At 50.2% G+C, this 19,088-nt stretch overlaps 1 long non-coding RNA gene across 1 annotated transcript in view; it reads right to left on the reverse strand.

The window, feature by feature from the left end:
- Positions 1–19,088, reverse strand: part of LOC109250633 (uncharacterized) — a 546,394-nt gene that overhangs the window by 421,051 nt on the left and 106,255 nt on the right. Inside the window, exon 2 of the long non-coding RNA XR_002073117.2 lies at positions 17,621–17,916. This is a non-coding gene — a long non-coding RNA (uncharacterized LOC109250633). The remainder of the gene's footprint in view (positions 1–17,620; positions 17,917–19,088) is intronic.

A 19,088-nucleotide genomic window follows, 5' to 3' on the forward strand; every position in this document is an offset into this window, starting at 1 on the left:
TCTTGGCTGCAGCTGATTGGTCTAAGAAAAAGCATCTGCCCTAAACTTGACCAATCACAAAATTCTTTTCCCAGACTCCACCCACTAGCCACGTTTGATTGGTCCCGGGATGGGTAATTGAGTCACATGAGGCCAGGGAATTAGGCCCTGGCAATTTGGGACAGAAACTGTCAGGACTTTTCTCCTGCTGGAAGCCGTAAGCTAGAAAGCTCTGAAACCAGCCGTCACTACATTTCCCACCATGATGAACCACAGAGCAGGAAGAGGTTTGGATGTGAGGGGTGGGGGGCTGGATAGTGAAAAAGAGGCCCTGGAAGGAGCATGGATGGGAGACAGGAGTCTGAGTGGATCTTGAGTCCAGCTGGAGGCACTTCTGGAGGCCCCCTGTATGGTCGGCTGTGAGATAAGATATCCCATGTCCTGGTGAGCAGTTTTCCTTTTCACGAGTTTGGCTTCTCCACTTCAATCAAAAGATTCCAGCACAGGGGTGCCTGGGGGGTTCAGTACCGTTAAGCTCCCGACTCTTGATTTAGGCTCAGGACATGATCTCAGGGTACATGGATTTGAGCCCTGCCTCAGGGTCTGTGTGGACAGGGCGGAGCCTGCTGGAGGTTCTCTGTCTCTCTCTCTCTCTCTCTCTCTCTCTCAAAATAAATAAATAAACATTTTTAAAAATTCCAGCACGACTTACTGCAGTGAAGAAGCCCGTTTAGCCTGTATGAGCCCAACATTTCCAAATATATTTGCCCACTCTACCTTTTTTCATGTTAATGAGTTATCTAGTTAATGGAATTATTTCTTCTGTCGTCTCCCCTTAAACTTTCCATCCTCTTCGTGAAATGCTCTTTTGGGAAATGCTGCCTTAAAGAGAAACTCCTCAAAATATAACATGGCCCCAAATGAGACATGTCTGTAAAAGTTTATTTCATGGACGTGAACGGGGAGCCACAGACCCTGTGGACTAGATAGAAATCTTCAAAGGTTACTTGTAGCAGAAGAATTATGGACTTTGTCAATTACCCGGAAATACCTTCACTTCCTCTAAGGGACCAGATGATGAGAGCAAGAAAGAACTCTGTTGTGAATAAACGCTTGTTGTTCTCCAGAAACGTGGCCGTGGGCTGTGTGCATCCATTAACCTCCAGCCTAAGATCCCAAAAAGGGATTCTGGCAGAACCCAGGCAGCCTGTGAAGGGGATAAAAGAGACCATATACCCTGTCTGTTAGCAAACACTGACCTGGGGGAAGAAGTCTCTTTGCTCAAAGATACACACACACACACACACACACACACACGGAAAAGTGGGTCTGTAAAAAGCATAATAGGCACATGAAACTTAAAGTGTACATGTTGTGTTGGGGCGCCTGGGTGGCTCAGTCGGTTGAGCGTCCGAGTTCGGCTCAGGTCATGATCTCGCGGTCCGTGAGTTCGAGCCCCGCGTCGGGCTCTGTGCTGACAGCTCAGAGCCTGGAGCCTCCTTCGGATTCTGTGTCTTCCTCTCTCTCTGCCCCTCCCCTGCTCATGCTCTGTCTCTCTCTCTCTCTCTCTCAAAAAAATAAACATTAAAAAAATTTTTTAATTAAAAAAAACTCTCAAATAACCACTACCAGATGAAATATATATACATATTATATAATATATATATATATATACACGTCCCCAGTATTTATTAACAAACACTTATAAATATTCAGATATCAAAAATAGAATGGGGCAGCTTGCATATAATGTACATATGCAAAATGTATTTTAAACACCCTGTGAGTTTCCCATCTTTATGGCTGCCGAGCTCTTTGCTAACCTCCGACCCTCAAACTCCTTTTCCAAGTACCCAACAGCCTGAAGGCAGGTGATGTCACATTACAGGCTTTCAACATCACGTCACTGTAGGAAACCAGCATCCACAGGGCTCGTCTGCCTGAAATCTGGAAATTGGAAGGGAATACTTTAATGTAGTGATTCTAGCCACACGTGCCTGGGGGTAAAACCATCAAGCAACTTAGTGGGAGAAGAGAGACACAGCAGGATCTCTTCTCCAAATTTCGGTGGAGTTAACAGTACCCCCACCCCTGAATCGCCCTTTGGAGGCCTGTCTGCTGTCAGTCTCCCAGTGTGAAACCTCGCACACAGCTCTCACACTACACGTTAATAATCCTTCTGCACAAATCTATTACCATCAGACATTCCCCGAAAAGTATAACTATATCTTTAGCTTGAGCTCCCTAAAAAGAAAAAAAAAAAGGAAAGATTCATAAATATTTCAGGTGGAGGCTGAAAAAAAAAAAAGATGAAAGAATTAAGAGGACAAATGGTTGCTGTCCTTGGGATGCTGTGTCATCAGTGGGGCTCCTGGCATCCAAAAGTGAGAAAATGCAGACGAAACACCAGGCGGTGTGCAAACACACTTGTCAAATTCACAGAGCCGGGGGGGGGGGGGGGGGGGAGAGCTATTCCTGCAGTTTATCTGCCCCAAGTGGATTAGCTACTAGCAGAGATTGTGGAGATTTTGTTGAGTTTACAATTTTCATTGTTAAATCTGAAAAAAAAAAAAAAAAAAGGAGAAACATGGGGGAAATAAAATGCAGAGGAAACAGAATGTCAGAGCTGGAAAAGAGCCAAGAGGATTAGTCCGGCTCCACCTCTGACAGGTGAGGAGGCTGAAGCCCATATAAGTAACCTGACTCACCCGAAGTCAAAGGAAGGAAGGAAGGGAGGGAGGAAGGAAGGAGGAAAGGAAGGAAGGAAGAGAGAGAGAGAGAGAGAGAAGAAAGAGAGAGAGAGGGAGGAAGGAAGGAAGGAAGGGAAGAAAGAAGATAAAGAGAGAGAAGAAAGAGAGAGAGGGAGGGGGGAGGAAGAAGGAAAGGAAGGAAGGAAGGAAGGAAGGAAGGAAGGAAGGAAGGAAGATAGAAGAGAGAGAGAGGGAGGGGGGAGGAAGAAGGAAAGGAAGGAAGGAAGGAAGGGAGGGAGGGAGGAAGGGAGGGAGGGAGGAAGGAAGGGAGGGAGGAAAGAGGGAAGGAAGGAAGGAGGAAGGGAGAAAGGAGGAAAGGAAGGAAGAGAGGAAGGGAAAGAAGGAAGAGGAAAAGAGAAGAAAGAGAGAGAGGGAGGAAGGAAGGAGGAAAGGAAGGAAGGAAGGAAAAGAGAGAAAGAAAAAGATAGATGAAAGAAAGAAAGAAAGAGAGAGAGAAAGAAAGAAAGAAAGAAAGAAAGAAAGAAAGAAAGAAAGAGAGAGAGAGGAAGGGAGGGAGGGAGGGAGGGAGGGAGGAAGGAAGGAAGGAAGAGAGAGAGAGAAGAAAGAGAGAGAGGGAGGAAGGAAAGAGGGAAGGAAGGAAGGAGAAAGGAGGAAAGGAAGGAAGGAACAGAGGAAGGGAAAGAAGGAAGAGAAAAAGAGAAGAAAGAAAGAGAGGGAGGAAGGAAGGAGGAAATAAGGAAGGAAGAGAGGAAGGGAAGGAAGGAAGGAAGGAAGGAAGGAAGGAAGGAAGGAAGGAAAAGAGAGAAAGAGAAAGATAGAAAGATAGATGAAAGAAAGAAAGAAAGAAAGAAAGAAAGGAGGAAAGAAAGAAAGTCACATGGATTTTATTAATGACAGGCACTGGGAAAGGAAAATGGGGAAAGTGACCAAAATCCAACCTCACGGCTGTCTCTCCCCAGCTGCATTGTAGGCCCCGGGGGGGGGGGGGGGGGGGGGGGGTGAAATAGGGGGCGGAGCTTTATTCCCAAATGCATCTCTCCCCCTTAATCTGCCAACGATATACACTCCCTCACCCTCTTCTGACTTTTGTTTCCTTTACTGTTGCTATGACCAACCCACCCCAAAGTGCAGGGGCTTAAAACAACAACAATCCTCTGTTTTGCTGGTGAACCCACAATCCAGGCAGGACTCGGTGAAGAGACCCCTCATCTCTGCGCCACGATGTCTGGGGCACGGCCGGCAAAACTCTCAGTTGCTGGGAGCCCTCAGGGGTTGGTGCTTCTGTGAGCTAGAACCTCAGCTTGACAAACTGTTGGCTGGGGCACCCACACGTGGTCTCTCCTGGTGGCGGGGATTCCTGGACATCTGGTGGCTGGGCTCCAAGGACCAAAGTCCCAAGAGCACCAGGTGGGAACTGTACTGCTTCAGGACCTAGCTTCAAGGGCACATGGTGCCCCTTCTCCCATACTCGCTGGTGACCCAGAGTCCCTTGGAGGGGAAATAGACTTCACCTCTCGGCGAGACAACTTGTTACCTTGTTAAGTTGTGAAAAGAACACTGTAGAATGGGAAATGTTATTGGCGCCATTTTGGAAAATATATTCTGCCACAACTTGAGACAGGAATCTTCCACGAAAGGTTGGGTCGGGAGAGAAAACTGTACTTTTGAAGGCAACTGTGGGGGTGTAGGGACGGGACAAGGGGGAGGAAAGGGAGGTGTTGAAAACACATAATCAAATGTTGTAATTCGTATTTGGAAAACACAAAAATGTTTTCACAACACAGACTTCAGAAAATAAAGCTTAACAAGATCTCCTTGACTGGTAGGAATACACAGACAGTACCGTGACTCCCAGGTTGCTGTATCAGGGTGGAAAAGCTCAGACTTTTATGTTTCAATAGAAGAGAGAGCATGGGTTTAAAAAGTCTGAAATTTATTAGCTGAAGATTTCTGTCTTGCGATAAAGGTTGAATCTCCTAGGAAGGCTGGTATAGTTAGCCTGCCTCGTTATATACACTTCATTAAAAAGTAAGCTTGTTGTATCCTTTTATAAAAAAAAAAAAAAAGAGGTTTAAGTAAGGGTGATAAAACATTCCAGGGCCCTAAAGTTGTGGATGGGGAGACACTGCTGAAGACAGAAGCTGGAATAATAGGGGGGTAAATAAAAAAGAACTCTCATGATTTTTCCCAGGGTCAGCTCAGCTAACAAGGGTCATGGTCCTAGTGTGGCTTGTGCTGCTACTTCTTGGGCTATTACCTAGTCCTTCCAGAATGTTCTCAGAGGGGTTCACAGTGCCAGAGACCAACAGAGCTAGACAGAGGGGCCTTTATGGTTGATATACATGCAAACATTCCTAGCTGATCGACACACCCTTCCTGCTGATTTCAGGCAACTCAGGATCCTTCTCAACTATCCTCCCGTCCTCCTGGCCCCCAACATTCAGTGATCTGATCCAATGAGGAGTTCTCAAACTTTGGCTTCAGAACTCCTCTGCATCCTTAAAACGACAAAGGACCCTATGCTGGGAAGAATAACCATGGAGCCATCAGCCCGGACGGCAGAGCCCCAAACCAGGGAATTATTTCCAAGCCTTGAAACCTTATGGGGTTTGCCCATCTCGATTTCAAAATGGGTGAGGACGTACGATTCCTTTTTCTTCCTTCCATTTTCTCCCTCTTGGGACCAGAATGTCTATAACTGTTATCCAACGCCTGTCCCACTCTCGTATTCCAGAAGCAGATAACCTGTTTTCTAGTTCACGTGGAGTGAGGAATTGTGCCCCTGGATCACACCCAGAGTCTCAATGGATCACCATTTGGGGGCCAGATGGTGAAAGAAGATAGGCAGGATAATGACCCCTCAAATTTGTCCACACCCTTATCCCTGAACCTATAAATATATTACTTTATATTTGCAATGTAAATACGTTATTTGCAAATGTGATTAAGGGAAAGGATCTTTAAATGGTGAGATTACCAGGGTGCCTGGGTGGCTCAGTCGGTTGAGCATCCGAGTCTTGATTTTGGCTCAGGCCATGATCCCAGGGTCCTGGGATCAAGTGTGGTTGGAGCCTGCTTAGGATTCTCCCTCCTTCTCCCTCTCCCCTTTCCCCAGCTTGCAATCTTTCTCTCTCTAAAAAATTTTTAAAAATTGTTTTAATATTTATTTTTGAGACAGAAAGAGGGACAGAGCGTGAGCAGGGGAGGGGCAGAGAGAGAGGGAGACACAGAATCTGAAGCAGGCTCCAGGCTCCGAGCGGTCAGCACAGAGCCCGACTCGGGGCTTGAACCCATGAACCGTGACGTCATGACCTGAGCCAAAGTCGGATGCTTAACCGACTGAGCCACCCAGGTGCCCCTCTCTCTAAAAAATGTTAAAAAATAAAACTTAAATTTCAAAAACTGAGGAGATTACCCATGTGGGTCCAATCTAATCACATGACTCATGGAAAGTGGAGAACCGTTCCTAGTTGGGGTCAGAGAGGAAGCTAGAACTATATAGCCTTTATAGATAATTGTGTGTATTCTTTTTGGGCACTACACCAAAATGCAGCAAGCGGTAGCTGCTGGCAGATTGGATGCAATGTGGAATCGGTACCATATAAATGAACTTTTCATTCTCTGTTACTTCCAAACTCATTGACCCACCTTGCGCTTTGAGTGGGTCCTTTTACTGGAACGTGAGTTTGGGACATCGCGCCCGGAAAGACGCGAGCTCACGGAGTCAGGCGGGTCTTCCGAAGGGTGGCACGCTTTCTCGTACAAAATCAAAAATCCAATTAGTGAGGCTCCCACCAATCTCATCAGAAAAGTGGGACCTATAGTACTGGGACGCCGTCAAGCTCAGGGCAGGGGCAGACAGGAGTCTCTCAAAGTTCTAAAATCCACTTGAAAGCTTGAGTTTTATCATCGGTTAACAAGTACCGTGAGCTGTTTTCCTCCAAGCGACAGGCTCGCTGTGTTCATTTTCAAGGAAAGGGGTGCCGTGGCTTCTCTGTCAACTGTTCTTTCGGGTAAAAATGTTCTTCCTTGAGAAAAGCAGCTGGTTCACCTTGAACACATGTGTGCTTCCTTTCAAGGCACCCACCGTGCTTGCGTATGTCTATGGTGCGTGTGGTCACCGGGAAGAGTAGAAAGAGGTGTCGTCAAGGGTCAAAATTTAACACAATCAGTAATTTTTACTGCTTTGGGGGCATCTGGGTGGCTCCGTTGGTTAAGCATCCGACTTTGGCTCAGGTCATGATCTCGTGGTGCGTGAGTTTGAGCCCCGCATCGGGCTCCGTGCTGACAGCTGGGAGCCTGGAGCCTGCTTTCGATTCTGTCTTCCTCTCTCTCTGCCCCTCCCCTGCTTGTGCTCTGTCTCTCTCTCTCTCCTCTCTCTCTCTCAAAAACAAATAAGCATTAGGGGCGCCTGGGTGGCTCAGTCGGTTGAGCGTCCGAGTTCGGCTCAGGTCATGATCTCGCGGTCCGTGAGTTCGAGCCCCGCGTCGGGCTCTGTGCCGACAGCTCGGAGCCTGCTTCAGATTCTGTGTCTCCCTCTCTCTCTGCACGTGCTCTCTCTATCTCTCTCTCAAAAATAAACATTAAAAAAATGATAATAATTTTTACTGCTTCCAGGACATTCTTAGGTGACGCTGGATTTTTCTTTAAGTGCCCGTGCTCGCTGGTAAGACTTGCGATGACATCAGCATGGCTCGACGTCACCACCAAGGCGCCACTGGTTTGGCGCCTTCCGTGCAAGCGGCAATTCAGCGAAAATGGCAAATACATACCGGCAATAATATGGTGAGAACAGCTCTGTCCTCACGGACTTCTTGAAAGTGTCTTGGGCCCCTCGAAGTGCCGCGGAGCACTCTTCGAGAACCTCTATTCCAGTGCGCCATTTTCGTCTTGCAGATGAAGAAACCGAGGTCCCGAGAGGAACCGACCCTTGGCCTCAGCCTTTTCTCCCTGCATATCACAGGTTGGGTCTGGCAGAAAGCAGACTCCCAGGTGGAATTCAGCCTGCAGGGTATTTTTAAGGGAGGCCTCCCTCCCACACCTGGGAAGGGAGGGAAGGGGGGGAAGGGTGGAAGGAAGGAAGGGGGGTGGCTGGGGAGAATTCCAGCCACCCTCAGACCCAGCCCCCCGCCTGCCGGTCACTTTGCCTGGGCCCCGTATCCTAACTAAGGAGACGGAGAAAAGGTTCTGTGCGTTCCAGGCAGGCTGACGATTCAAGACGTCTCGCTGAAAAGTTTCTTTGCTCCGGAAATATTCCGCCCTCGAAATAAACAGCTGATGACTTATGAAGGGATCTGTGGACACAGAGGCTTAAGGATTTCATTCGACTCCACTTCAAAGGCATCTCTCTTGCTTCCAAGGTGTCCCCAGGTTCCCTGGGACCTGGATAAATACTCTATTTGCTTACACAAAAGCCTCGGAGAATGACTCATTACTCCACACAATAGGTGACTTAATCTGCAGGTCATGGTTAAGTGACTGCACCACTTGGCGACACAGGCAGAGGCCGCATAATCTCCCAGGGCCCTCGAATCAGACAAGAGAGGCTGAGGCTCCAGCGCTCAAGCAAATGCAGACCTTTCCTGTCCCTGCTCCCCAGCCCAGCTCTCAATCCATCTTGCGACAGCTCGACCTTGTAAGATGCCCCCAGGAGGCCGGTCCGCCTCCGGTAATCCCCTGCACCGAGTTCAAACTCCTGCCCCTCTCTCGAGGCCGCCTGTCCCCTTCTAACCTCTAACACATGCATCGTGCGTCAAACAAACTGGCCCCTCTGCTCCCTCGCTCGGGCCCCCGCCATCGCTCACGGGGCTCCCGCACCTCAAAACCGTCCCAATTTCCCAACGACCTTTGCAGCACAGATCCCTTCTTCAAGGCCGAGTTCAGATCGCCTCCGCCTGACCGGTCAGCCCTGCCATCTGGACTCCTCCTGTTCACGTTACGTGCACCATACCGCTCTGGACTTAATGATCCACCCTCTAACACCATCCCGGATGTTCACCTTTGTCTCATGTCGTGCTCGACCCACAGCTGGTCACCGAGGCCTTACTGTCTCCCAGGGCCTGAGCTGAACAAGGGGTGCAGAGAGGAGCCACAGGGGACTCTTGTCTCGGAGGGGCTGACTTTGGAAACCCGCGCCCCACGGCCACGCCGGGCCGTCGCTCCCTTCAGAGAGATGCCCTCGCACCCGCCCCCGAGGAGGCAGCACCCAACAGACACCCAGCCAATCCAGGGTAAGCCCGAGCCCCTCCACCTGCCGGCTTCCCATCCTCACTGTCCAGCAGCCTGAAGGTCTGGACACCCTCCTGTCTTAGCACCAAAAGTCAGGCAGCTCCTGTATATATGGATAAACTCACAGCTGGACACAGAGGTAAATAACAACGAGACTGTGTGCCAGGCACTGATGCTGAGCACATTAGATGGATTAACACACTTTCTTTTTTTTCTTTGTTTTCATGTTTATTTATTTATTCTGAGAGAGAGCGAAAGAGAGCGTGAGCGGGGCAGGGGCCAAGAGAGATGGAAATAGAGAAATCCCAAGCAGCCTCCTTGGGAGTCCCTATCCCTCTCTCTCTGTCCCTCCCCTGCTCATGCACTCACTTCCTCGCTCTCAAAAATAAAATAAGCACTTAAAAATTAATTAATTAATTTGATTAAATAAATAAGCCATAGAGACGAAAAATCCAGCCTAGGGAATATACTCAACAATACTGTCATAACCTTGTGCGAAAATGGGTAAGAAGAACCCTCACTAAGTGGACCAGGGATGCGAGAAGGGGAGGCTGTTGGGGGTGGGGAGGGGGACCATACCACTCCCTGTCAATTACAGGAAGAATTGTTAATTACAGACCCCACATAGAAAGACATCCACCACCCCTGCAACTCAGTCAATGGGAAACCCTCATCACCCTCAGCTCTTGCTTCTCTCCAGTAGACTTTTGTTCAAAACAACCCCAGGGAGTGCCTGGGTGGCTGGGTTGAGCCTTGAGCTTAAGCTCGGGGCATGATCTCTGGGTTTGTGGGTCTGAGCCCCGCATTGGGATCTATGCTGACATCTCGGAGCCTGGAGCCTGCTTCAGATTCTGTGTCTCCCTCTCTCTCTCTCTCTGTCCCTCTCCCACTCACGATCTGTCTCTCTCAAAAATGAATAAATATTTTTAAAAATTAAAAAAAAAAACCTCCCAACTTCCTCCTCCTTCTCCATTAAATGATGGTCCTTTCTTTTGTTTCTTGGACTTGCCTACAGTTTGGTGGGAGCCTGATCGTCCCAGATGGCAATTCTCTACTATTCCCGAATAAGCCCATTTTTGCTGGTGAAATAACAGGCAGTTTTATTTTTAAGGGTGACAGTTATATGGTGATAGAAGGTGCCTACGCTTACCAGGGTGAGCACTGAGTGCTGTATGTAAGTGTCGAATCACGATGCTGTACTCCTGAAACTAATACAACACTGTATGCCAACTATACCTCAGTAATAAAGTGATTAAATAATAAAGTAAATAAATCAATTAGAAGGGGGGTAGAAAGAGAGATCCTGCAGATCTCCCTAGCCCCCTCCACTGCACAAGGACATAAGAAGAAGTCTGTGACTCAGAAAACAGCCCTCTCCCGACCATGCTGGCCCCCGGATCTCTGACTCCTGGCTCCTGAAATAAATTTCTGTTGTCGATAAGCCACCCTGTCTGGGATATTTTGTTATAGCAGCCAGAACAGACTAAGACACCCTAGCTGGGGATATGCAGGCTGCCCCACACCTGTCCCCGCCCCCCATCCACTCCGCAAGACCGCAGGGCAAGACGCTAGGGAATCAGACTTCGGGGTTAGGCAAGCCTAGGCTTGTGGTTCCTCTCCAGAGGGAAGTTCTGTCTTGAGAGTCTGGAGACCTTGAGCGAACCCCTTCCCTGTCTGGCCCTGTGGCCCTCCGTCACTAAAGTGAGGGTTAAGTGACATGCCAAGGGCTTGTTCATTCCACAAACTCAATAAACGGTAGCTATGATTAGTCACGATCGTTATCACTCTGTGCCAGGCCGCCTGGAGGGTTCTCTCAGTTTCCTCTGGGGTCCAGGGGACTGACATCAGGAAGGACCTGGATGCATTCAGTTCCTTCCATCCAAGTTCCTTCCATCGCTGCCCTCTCTTTTGTCACTGGCATTTACCTTCAGACTAAATTTCCATCTAGAAAGAGTGCTCTTGGATTCAGCCTTCCCCTGCCTCCCATCCCTGGGGTAGGCTTTGAGGATCTCGTCCGGACGTAATCAACGTGCTAAGTGGACACAGAGACTAATGCTCTGTTACGATTTCTCTGCGCACCTCATTTATCCTAATGGAGAGCTAATACGATATTCAAAAAGTTAATATTGTCATATGTATCTCAATTAGCTTGCCGCAGCCCCTCTTCGCAGAGGCAGCGGGCTGGGTGAAAGCAGGCTGCAGGGCCCGCATCAAGGGACGGGGTGTGCTGGGCCAAGAAGGGAGCCCGGCTCTGGCATTGGGTGCTGATAAGAGCTACTCCGGAACTTTCTCACGTAAAGACCTCCTCCCCCAGGCTTCCACTGTGTTGATGGTGTGGCCTCAAGGTCCTTCCATCCTTAGGAAACATGCATTTCTCAGCAAATTATCCTACAGCCAGTATCTCTCAAAACCTCATTTTCGTAGCAGGCCCATCCGAGCAGGGCAGAGAATGCGGCCACGCGTGTTCGGGGTCAGTGGCGGGTCCCCGGAGAGTTTCTGGTTTTGCATCAAGTGGATGGGAAAGGGGCAGATGACTTTGAGAGGAGGGGGCCCCGGGGGGGTATTTCTCTCCTCTTTAAATGTGCACGTGTATCATTGCCTTTTCCCTCCATCATCACCATCGAAGCAAAGCCTCATTACTTTAAAAAAAAAAAAAAGTAAGATATTCTTAACAATAGTCCATAATTACTTTGCAAATGGTTCTGTGGAGTAATTACGCCATTAGTCCAAAGGTTTCCCTGTCGCCTCGGAGCCATCCGTTGGAGTCAGGGAATGAGTAGAAGCTCCTGGGAGCCTGTGTGAGAGGGACCCGGGCTGTACGCACACGGGCTGCAGAGACGCCCTTCTTGGCCTGTCTCCTGTCAAACCAATCATCCCTGCAAAGGACTCCTTCCCTGCGGGAAGGCAGGGCGCCAGGCCCCGAGTTTCCAAGGAAAAGAGATTAACAATCGGCCTTGGGAGACAGCGCATTCAGGCAGCCGCCTCTGGGGATTTCTGGCCACACTAGATAGAGAAAGCGGGCTCGGAGCCCCCTTTAGCTGGTTGGGTATGACAGGCCCCAGCCACGTGAAGGTCGCCCCTCCCACAGCTAACATATCCAGTGGGCACACCTTTTGTGTTTCCCGTAAACCCGGATGAGAGAGCCAAAAGCTACAGGCCGCCTTGGCTTGAGTGCCCCCTCCAGGTCAGCTCCTGTACTGGCTCCCCCCCCCCCCCCCAACTAAATGCTCACAGGGACAGGCACAGGGTAAGATGTTCGTAGCACTGAAAACTGTTTCTGGCTGATCTGCCAGCCAAAGAAATAACAGCGGTTTGACAAGATTGAGATTTCCTTTTTCCCTGATAAAATAAGTCTGAAGGAAGGCAGGCAGTCCAAGGCCATCGTGGAAAACCCATCAGAAAATCATTAATGTCCAGCCTTCTCCAATGTTTCTATCCCAGCATCCTTAGTGGCTTTTATCCTCATGGACACCCCATAGTCAGAAAGAGCTGCAGGAGCGCCAGCCGTCACATCCACGTTTCAGACAGGAAGAAAGAGGATATGGGGTGGGGGGAGAGGCAACAGGGCCCTTTAAAGAGCTTTTCCAAATCCTCGCCCAGTGATTTCTGCTTCAATCCCATTGGCCACCCCATTGCTAAGGAGAAGGAGAAATAGAGTATTTGGCCAAGCAAAAACTGAGTTTAAAAATATAAGATGCTAGGGCGCCTGGGTGGCTCAGTCGGTCGAACGTCTGACTCTTGATTTTGGCTCAGGTCATGATCCCAGGGTCGTGGGATTGAGGCTCGCGTCGGGCTCCATGCTGAGTCCAGTGGAGCCTGCTTAGGATTCTCTCCCTCTCCCTCTGCCCCTTTCCCCCAACTCGCTCTCACTCTCTTTCTCTAAAATAAAAACTACACGGTAACTAACTAGGCTTACTGGGGGAATCATTTCGTAATGTACAAAAATATCGAATCGCTATGACATACTCCTGAAACGAATAGGACATTATACACCAATTATACTCCAATTACATCTATGTGTACCCAGTACAGAGTTCTGTTACTAAGAAAGGAGAGATTGGACAGTGCGTAAGCAAGCCACAATCACCATCCTTGCCCTTGACGCACATTATTTCACGTAAACACTCCCAGTTGACCCTGCAAGGTGAGTACCGTTAACGCCCACTTTGTAGAGGAGGCTCGGAAAGTGCCAGGTCCGCCGCCTGGCACAGGACATTGAGTAAGTGGGTCTGACCCCAAAGGGAGGGGCTTCACCACTGAGCTCGCCGGCACAGGCCTGGCAGCAAGGACAGGGCAGGGGCAGCACCAAGGGATGGGGCGTGTATCACTGGTGGGGAGGCACCCGACCCTGCTGAGCAAGAGGGGAGGGCTGAGAGCTGGGGGAAAAGGGCGAGCACCGCGCCTGCCCCCACTTGGGTGTGGAGGAAGCCGCTGGAGCTGAGCCGCCCGCGGTGCCGGAGCCCCAGGCGCTGCCGCCCAGAAGGGACCAATGTCCATCTGCGTCACTGCTCCAGCCCTGGTGCCCACGGAGCGTCCCGCCGTATCGTCAGGTCAGTGAACGGATGAACAAACCAGCAATTGAAATATTAAGACGACTCGCAGCCTGCTTGCTGCCTTCTTCAGATGTCACTTCCTTTTGAAAAGGGGGGGTGTGCCTGGGGGGCGCAGTCGGTTAAGCACCTGACTCCTGGTCTCGGCTCAGGTCACGATCTCATGGTTTGTGAGTTGGAACCCCGTATCAGGCTCTGCGCTGATGTCACTGTGGAGCCTGCTTGGGATTCTGTGTCTCCTTCTCTCTGCCCCTTCCCTGCTTGTCCCCTCTCTCTCTCTCTCTCTCTCTCAATGTCTCGTAAAGTAAAAATATTTTTTAAAAAAATAGACCATTCTGACTCAAATTCTGGTTGTCCCAGATCAGGGACCACAAGTGCTGATAAAACAGAGGGGGCGCCTGGGGGGCTCAGTCGGTTGAGCGTCCGACTTCGGCTCAGGTCATGGTCTCCCAGTTCATCAGTTCAAGACCCGCGTCGGGCTCTGGGCTGACAGCTCGGAGCCTGGAGCCTGCTTTGGATTCTGGGTCTCCCTTCCCTCTGCCCCTCCCCTGCTCATGCTCTGTCTCTGTCTCTCTCAAAAATAAATACACATTAAAAAAAAAAATTTTTTTTTAAAAAACAGAGGCACACAGCAGATCTATGGCCTCTGGATGACTAGAGGTGCATTTTATAATTTTGGCAACTATTTAAATCTGCATGTTGCAGTCCATAATTTTTTATCCATCTGCAGCTGTCAATGTATTTGGTCCATATAAGTAAGATAAGGAGTCTACATGTTGCTAAGGCAAGTGTTGCATTATGATTGATTGATTGATTGATTGATTGACTGATGGCTGGCTGTCCTCCCAGATTCCAGCAGGTGGGTAGGAGGTACCCAGCCACCAACAGGAAAGATGCCCCAAGTTTCCCCAAATCCCTGACCCTGGTTCTACTTCATTACTCCCTCAAACCACTACCATTTTTTTAAAGGCACCAGTTAACAACTCCTCTGGAACAGACAGCCTGGGAAGTCCAGCCCTTCAGCTCTGTGACATCCCCCCCAAAAGGGAAAGAATCCCTCAGACCCCCAGGTCCCCCTCCATCTCGTGATAAGCGTTCCGAGGAGGGCAGGAGGGGTGACTTTGGAGCCTGCAGCTCTGAAAGGGGACCCAGGGTAACTGGTGGGCCACACCTGGAACAGAGGGCAGCTGAGGGGTCTGGGCAGAAAGGCAGTAAAGCTTCCAGAAGGGGGGGGGAGGGGCACAACAACCCTGCTGCCCTCTGCAGCCACTGAGAAGCCTGAAGAATGTGGCATCCCTGAAGGGGGCCCACGATGCTTTGCTTCCGGTTTTCCTACTTATCTGCACTTTTGTCTCAAATTGCGGGGTTAAACACACATGCTAATCAGAGAGTTCTGAAGTCAAGGTCAGGCCTGATGGGTCGTGGGTGACCCCGCCCCACCTGTTCCCATTTCCAGCTGCTCTTGGGTTGAGTCGATGCCTACCTCTCTATAAGCCCTTCTGACAGGGGCCAGCTCCGTCCAGTTTTCTTCCAGGGGCTGGCTCTCCAACCCCATCCCAGTTGCCACCCAGTCTGACCTCTCTGCTCCCCTGAGGCTGGGAGCACGGACACAGAAACCCTCCCGGCCCCGCGGACTGTGGCCCTTGGGGGCCGCTGCACCTGCCGGCACTGATGGAGCCTCCTGTCCTCCCTGGAATGTCCCGAAACCCATCAGAGTGCAGCCTCAGCCACTACGTTAGCCCGTCTGGCTGGGGTGGGGGGCGTGGGGGGCCCTGCTCCCGTCCTCCTACTCTTACACCTTGACACACGAGCATCCTGCCCCAGACATGTGCATAGACCCCCACGCACCAGTGTCTGTTTCTGTGCCTGGCTCACCATGGTATCTCCAGCCTTTCCGGGTGCCTGCACCTGACCGACCTGCAGCACGCAGGATCGCTCCCCGCTTCTCAAAACTCTTACGCTGACTCCCCCTGCCCCAGGTCCCTCTCACCTCACCGGAAGGTCTCCCTCCCTGCTCCGCGTATCTGCTGCAGGCTCAGTCAACTGTCCTGCCTCAATATGATCATCCTCAATCCCCTCTACAGTCACAGGGACCACACACGTGGACTACGATGTATCTACGTTGTAAACTAGAGCGTAAACTCCAGGAGGGCAGGGACCTGCTCCAAGCAGGCCACTTCTGCCACCCCAGCATCCCCCAAGTGCCCCGCCACAGACGCTTAGTAAATATTTGTTGGATGTGAAATAAATTCTTTAAAGGCTCCCCAAATAATTAACTTAATCCTCACAGGAACCCCGTTGTGGTCATTTACTTTTGAGAGAGAGAAAGAGCGTGAGCGGGGGAGGGGCAGCGAGAGGGGGACAGAGGATCTGAAGCGGGCTCCAGGCTCTGTGCTTAAAGCAGCGAGCCTGACGCGGGGCTCGAAATCACAAACCACAAGATCATGACCTGAGCCAAAGTCAGACGCTCAACCAACTGAGCCACCCAGGTGTGGCTCTTTAACCAAACTGCCTCTTCACAAGGCCGAGACAGGGTCACCTGCACTGCCCTGAGACCCAGGACAGTGTCTAGTCTATTTTACAGATTGTAGCAGCGAGCTATGGCTGCGTAACAAATTTCTCCGAAGCTTAACAGCTGAAACCAAACATTGATCATCTCAGGTTCTGTGGGTCAAGAATCCTAGCACAGCTCAGCTGGTTCCTGTGGCTCAGGGTCTCTCAGAAGACTGTGACCAAGCTGTCAGCAGGGCTAGAATTCACTTCTAAGCTCTCTCCTATGGTTGCAGGCAAGAGGCAATTCCTCAAAGACTGTTGGTCAGAGGGCCTCAGTTTCTCCCTAGCTGTTGCCCAGAGGACACCTGTGACTCCTTCCTACATGCGCCTCCCATGGGGCAGCTCCCAACGTGGCAGCTGGCTTCACCAGAGCAGCTGAGAAGAACCAGACAAAGTGGGAAGGGGGCAGAAATCACAGACCGTCTGTAACCATATTTGCCTGCTAGGGCCGCCGTTGCAAATACCACAGAAACGCATCGTCGCGGTTCCGGAGGCTGGCAGCTCCAGATCAAGGTGTGAGCCGGGCTGGTCTCTTCCGAGGGCTGCGAGGAGAATCTGTTCCATGCCTCCCCACTGGCTTCTGGTGCTTTGCTGGCAATCTTTGGGGTTCCTTACCTCATCGACCCATCACCTCACCTCTGCCTTCATGTTCACCTCGGGCTCCCCTGTGAGTATGTCTGCCTCTGTGTCCATAGTCCTCATTTGTATAAGGACACCAGTCCTACTGGATTAGAGCCCACCCTAACGACCTTCTCTTTACCCGACCTTGTGTGCAAAGACCCTATTTCCAAAGAAAGACACTACTTTCTGTGGAACCTGGGGTTAAGCCCTCATCATACCTTTATGTTTCTGGGGGGAGGGGGCACAGGGGGACACAAATGAACCCCTAAGAGTACCCCAATCTTGGCAGTGACACCCCAGAGTCTATTTATTAGAAGAGAGTCACGAGGTCCGGCCCGCACCCCGTGGCTCCAGTGATCGCCATTTTCTGACACCCAAGGGCACGGGTGTCAGAAGGTAGCGACCACTGGAGCCACTTGAGAGGCCACACGTGTCCGTAAACATTACATGAACGAGTAATCCACCTACTGTGCTTCGGCTGTAATTGTTTGTGTATTTACTTCTCTCCCCGCCCCAGCCTGCGGGCTTCCGGGAAGCAAGAACCATGCCAGATTCATCACTAGAACATTCTAATACCTAATACGAGACGCGATAGGTACCCAGTCAATATTTATTGAATACATAAATAAACAAGTGAATGAATGCGAAGCAGATAATGTTTCTCTTTGTCAGAGGGAGCAATTACTTCTCAACTCTGTATCAGGAGAGCATCACAACAGGCCATTGCCATTATGTCTGGGATTAAATGGATTCTCCTCCAGCTTGCCCAATCTTAAGTATCGATCAGAAAACTAAACACTTGTTTATCTAAGGGGAAAAAAGCAACGTCGTCTGCATACAAAGAATTCGCGGGACCAGTCAGATGTCTGATGAGCAGTTTTCCCTGCCATTTAATAAGATTCGCGAGGTACATCTGTTTCAATCACTTTGATCAGAACTGAAAACAACCTCAAACATTCTGCCTAACGCAGCACCTACCTGACAGGTGTGCAGGGAGCGATTATATTGTCTCGTTCGTCCTCCGAAGCATTAATGAGAGACGACGACGACGACGACGTGACTGGCAGCCTTCGATGCGGTGCCTCAAAGGGCGTGGGGGAGGGAGCAGATCCAGCAAACAGACCCCCACAGAGAAGCCGCTGGATGGTGGGGGCAGAGCCCACGTGGCGGTCTTGACTCGGAGGAGAAATGGGGGCCAAGGCCAGGGCCTCGGTTGGGACCTCTTCCGGTCACAGGCCAGGTTCTCAGAACGGGAATCAGGCGCTTGGGTCTGTCTGCAAGAGAGTCAATTTGTCAGATTAAAATAATGACCGACAGGGGGCGCCTGGGGGGCTCAGTCGGTTAAGCGTCGGACTCTTGATTTCAGCTCACGTCATGATCCCATAGTTTAGGAGTTCGAGCCCCATGTCGGGCTCTGTGCTGATGGTGCAGAGCCTGCTTGGGATACTCTCTCTCTCTCTGTGTCTCTGCCCTTTCTCGATCTCTCCCTCAAAATAAATACATAAACTTTAAAAAAATAAAATAGAATAGAATAGAATAGAATAAAATAAAATAAAATAAAATAAAATAAAATAAAATAAAATAAAATAAAATAGACCAACAGCACACACATGGGAAGCACCTATATTATTCTGGGAGGAAGTGTTGTGCCGCGAGGCATGTGTTTGAATCCTGTCCTTGTCCCTTGCTAGTTCTATGATCCAGAGACGTCTGCCTGAGCCTCAGTCTCTCCAACGGTAAAACGGGGACATGGTCCTCACAGTAAAGTGTTGCGGACGTCAGCCCGTTACAACATCCGCGAAGGAGCCCGGAACAGCCCCCCAGCTCACAGGCGGGTCTCAGAATACACTGGGTCAGTCAGCTTCCTTGCTGCGTCGGTCAAGCTGAGCATCGGCTTGGAAAGTAGCTCGACAGTGATTTCTAAATAACTATCTTCTGGGCCAAATGACTAGAGAGAAATCGGCGTGTCTGCTCCATAGAGCTGTGTGTTAACCTTGCTGCTGTGGTTTCTCGAGCTACGTCCTTTGGTCGTGTGTTTCTGTGTGTGTGTGTGTGTGTGTGCGTGCGTTTGCATGAACATGGATGTGTGTGCATGCGTGCGTGTCCATGCGTACTCACATTTGCACACACACGTGTGTGTGCTCAGTTCCCAGAACTCCAGTGATTACCCGTGCTGTCAGAGGCTTTGATAAAGTATTTATAAAAGCAGGGCAATTGGGGGCGCCTGGGTGGCTCATTGGGTCAAGTGTACAATTCTTGATCTCAGCCCAGGTCTTGATCTCAGGGTCACGAGTTCAAGCCCTGTGCTGGGCTCCATGCTGGGCGTGGAACCTACTTAAAAAACAAAAAAAAAGCAAGGCGATTGGGAGTCTCTAGGGGTTCCATTCAACCCACTAGATAGAAAAATCATCTGCTTTATCCATCGTTCGTGAGGGATATAGTGCAG

Source organism: Panthera pardus, unplaced genomic scaffold (genome assembly GCF_024362965.1).
Source record: "Panthera pardus isolate Hobbes unplaced genomic scaffold, ASM2436296v1 HiC_scaffold_4, whole genome shotgun sequence".
NCBI classification, from domain to species: Eukaryota; Metazoa; Chordata; class Mammalia; order Carnivora; family Felidae; genus Panthera; species Panthera pardus.